The sequence below is a fragment of the Myotis yumanensis genome, unplaced genomic scaffold, assembly GCF_028538775.1.
Source record: "Myotis yumanensis isolate MYYU_CA2020_CCGP unplaced genomic scaffold, mMyoYum1.0.hap1 SCAF_6, whole genome shotgun sequence".
In the NCBI taxonomy this organism is placed as follows: domain Eukaryota; kingdom Metazoa; phylum Chordata; class Mammalia; order Chiroptera; family Vespertilionidae; genus Myotis; species Myotis yumanensis.
This window is the reverse complement of record NW_027223757.1, coordinates 76,307,091-76,311,090: the sequence shown is the minus strand read 5'-3', so window position 1 is coordinate 76,311,090 and position 4,000 is coordinate 76,307,091. Positions and strand designations below refer to the sequence as shown.

General features: G+C 51.0%; 1 pseudogene; it reads left to right on the top strand.

The window, feature by feature from the left end:
- Nucleotides 1-2,659: 2,659 nt before the first annotated feature.
- Nucleotides 2,660-3,649, top strand: LOC139012899 (activator of 90 kDa heat shock protein ATPase homolog 1 pseudogene; annotated as a pseudogene).
- Nucleotides 3,650-4,000: the final 351 nt, after the last annotated feature.

Sequence of the window (4,000 nt, the reverse complement as noted above, 5' to 3'; positions counted from 1 at the left end):
TGTTTGCCCGACACATGGTGTGAAGTTCCCTGCAAAGTAGAGATGAAACGATTCTCTGCAGGCCTGTGTATTGCAGCACATAAAGACAGTGCCATTAAACCTTCAACATGGGAAGATGTAGTCCAGGGGATGAATTGTCAGGACGTTGTGGGCACTTTGAGAAAACAGTAGACATATACAGTGGGGCCTTGACTTACGAGTTTAATTCGTTCCGTGACGGAGCTCATAACTCAAATTACTTGTATGTCAAATCATAAAGTGAACGAGTGAGACACGTGATGCTGGGCTGATGTTGTGGCGTTCACTGTGACCTTCGCTGTGCCAACTAGCGGTGGGGTATCTGAAGCTGGCTCGTAACCCGAATTTTAGCTCGCAACTCAAAGCAAAAAATCGGCCGAGAGACGGCTCGTATCTCGAAAAACTCGTTAGCTGGGACACTCGTCAGTCAAGGCCCCACTGTACTGACCACCTGAGTTAGTGTGATGGGGGAATACAGAGGGAGAAGTCTGAGAGGGAATCCGCTAAAATGAGCTCTGATTCCTGATCACTGAGCTATTTCCTGGGATTCTCTGCGCAGTCAGTCCTGGGAAGATGTGGTCAAGGGGACGCAATGTCAGAGCGTCCCAGGCGCCTGGAGAAGACAGTAGATACACGGACCAGGAGACGAGGCAGTGCTTTCCTGAAAGACTACCCCTTTGCAGTTAGCGGCTCCTCGGATTGAAACCCCCTCTTTTCAGTGACCCCAGGTACTGCCTTTCACAAAAACCTGATTTGAGGTGGGTCCTGTGTGTGAGGAAAGGAACCAACCAGAAGACTTTTAGGATGCAGGGGACTCAGAGGGGCGGGTGCCTTTCCATGAGGAGACAGAGAAGCAGGGCTGTTCCTCACTCACCAGCCACGTGGATTTGAACCCACTTCTCCCGGTTCCTCTACCTCTGGGTTTCTCAACCTCAGAACTGCTGGCACTTTGGGCTGGACGGTTCTCTGTGGGGGTGGGAGGGCGAGCCTTTCTGTCCACTACAGGATGTTTGGCCTTTATCCACTAGATGCCAATACGTTCTTTACGCATTGCTAAATGTCTCCAGCGGGGCCAAACCACCCTCACCTGTGGCCTGTTGAGAACTCTGGAGTTACCCTGAGGGAAGAACTAACCAGAAGGCTTCAACAAGTTTGCCGGTCGTTGGAGAGACTGTTTCAGGAGAGACCGCCTTCCTTTGGGGGTCAAACTCACTCACCATCCAGGACCAGCTTAAACGTGGCCATGTTTACTTAAGTGTATTATCTTAGGCTCCAATGACGAGTTCCTTCACCCTTGATCTGACCCAAATACTCTGCAAAGTCTCTGTGTGACGCTTTCCCGTCTGCACTGGCTCTGGGAGAGCTTTCTGCCCCGTAGTCTAGCGTCTGTAGACCGGAGCTAGCCTGTGTGCACCTGCTCCACCGTCACTGAAATGTTAACGATGAGCTCCAGCCCCATCCCGGCCCCCTCGCTTCAACCTTCTCCACTCAACACCATTCCCACCGATGGCTGTTCTTTATCTCCCGGTCAATTTCATTCTCAGCTGTTGTGTTAGTTTTCTTTTACGGCTGCAACGAATTACTGAAAACTTAGGGCAGTGGTCGGCAAACTCATTAGTCAACAGAGCCAAATATCAACAGTACAACGATTGAAATTTCTTTTGAGAGCCAAATTTTTAAAACTTAAACTATATAGGTAGGTACATTGTTATTAACTTAATTAGGGTACTCCTAAGGCTTAGGAAGAGCCACACTCAAGGGGCCAAAGAGCCGCAGTTTGCTGACCACGGACATAGGGACTTAAAAGAACACAAATGTATTAACTTACAGTTCTGGAGTTCAGCAGTTTGGCACGGGTCTCGCTGGCCTAAAGGCGAGGTGCTGGCAGGGCAGCGTCCTCCGGAGGGTCTGGGGGGGAATCCCTCCCTTGCCTTTTTCACTCCTTGGGCCTGGCTCCCCTCCTTGTTTTCCAGAGCTGATAACAATGCACCTCTCTGACCACTCTTCCCGGTCCTGCCTCCCTCCCCGTCTCTGACCACAGCTGGGAAAGGTTCTTCACCTTTAAGAACCAATGGGATTCAATTGGGCCCACCTGGGTAATCCAGGCAGCCTCCTCATCTTGGCTTAATCACATCTGCAAAGCCCCTTTTGGCCACATAAGGCTTTGTCACAGTCCTAGCGACCAGGACATGGACATCTTGAGGGTGGAGGTCCATCATTCTTCCTATCACAGCTGTGGACACTGCCTGGGCTAAACCAACCTCGCTCAGACTCCATGCCTCCACTCCTACCGGTCTGAGTGCAGGTTGCTAGCTCGCCGTTTTCAGAAGGCAGCATCATTAGGTGGATATCAGCCTCAGCGCAACGATTACACCACCCAGCGCCACGCACTTAGTCCATCTTCTTTCCTCGCCCGAAGATGAGTTTGGCCACTTCCACCAGCCCCCAGTCCCTTTCCTCTGGGGCCCAGAAATACGAAACTGCAGGCCTGACTCCCTAGGAGGAGGGTCTAGAACAGTTGTTCTCAACCTTGGCTGCGCATTAGAATCACCTGGAAATCTTTTTTAAAATCCTGATTTCGCAGAAGGTTCTGTGGCCGCTTCTAGTAGTGTCTAGGCGCTGCCGGGTGCTCGGACCAGGCGGTACTAAGGTGGTCGCTGGGGCTGCTCGGGACCTGGTGACGGCGCGATCGGAAAGCCGATGGCCAAGTGGGGCGAGGGTGACCCACGCTGGATCGTGGAAGAGCGGGTGGACGCCACCAACGTCAACAACTGGCACTGGACAGAGAGGGATGCTTCAAACTGGTCCACGGATAAGCTGAAAACACTGTTCCTGGCAGTGCGGGTGCAAAATGAGGAAGGCAAGTGTGAGGTGACAGAAGTGAACAAGCTTGATGGAGAGGCGTCCATTAATAATCACAAAGGCAAACTTATCTTCTTTTATGAGTGGAGCATCAAACTAAACTGGACAGGTGCCTCTCAGGCTGGAGTGCAGTACAAGGGACACGTGGAGATCCCCAATTTGTCTGACGAAAACAGCGTAGACGAAGTAGAGATTAGTGTGAGCCTTGCCAAAGATGAGCCTGGCACAAATCTCGTGGCTTAATGAAAGAAGAAGGGGTGAAACTTCTCAGAGAAGCCATGGGAATTTACATCAGCACCCTCAAAACAGAGTTCACACAGGGCATGATCTTGCCTACGCTGAATGGAGAGTCAGTAGCCCCAACTGGTCAGCCAGCACCAAAAACTGAGGAGCGCAAGGCTAAATCTGCTCCTTCAAAAACCCAGACCAGACCTGTTGGTGTCAAAATCCCCACTTGTAAGATCACCCTTCGAGACACCTTCCTGACGTCCCCAGAGGAGCTCTACAGAGTGCTTACCACCCAGGAGCTGGTGCAGGCCTTTAACCATGCTCCTGCGACGCTAGAAGCAGACAAAGGTGGGAAGTTTCACCTGGTAGATGGCAATGTCACTGGGGATTCACTGATCTGGTTCCTGAGAAACATATTGCGATGAAGTGGAGGTTCAAATCTTGGCCAGAAGGGCACTTTGCCACCATCACGTTGACCTTCAATGATAAGAATGGAGAGACTGAACTGTGCATGGAATGCCGAGGCATCCCTGTGCCCTGAGCGAGCGGCTCCAGGATTTGGTGAATTAGCACTGATACTACTACCATTAAAGTGTGAGATCCCAGAGGGGCCTCAGAGACCTTAAGAGCAAAGGAGGGAACTGAGGCCCAGAGAAGTGTGGCTTGCCCAAGGACCAGGCAGGGGGTTCCCTAGGGCAGGGGTACTCAAACTTTTTAAACAGAGGGCCAGTTTACTGTCCCTCAGACCGTTGGAGGACCGGACTATAGTTTTAAAAAAAACTATGAACAAATTCCTATGCACACTGCACATATCTTATTTTGAAGTAACAAAACAAAACGGGAACAAGTACAATATTTGCATTTGCATGTGGCCCGCAGGCCGTAGTTTGAG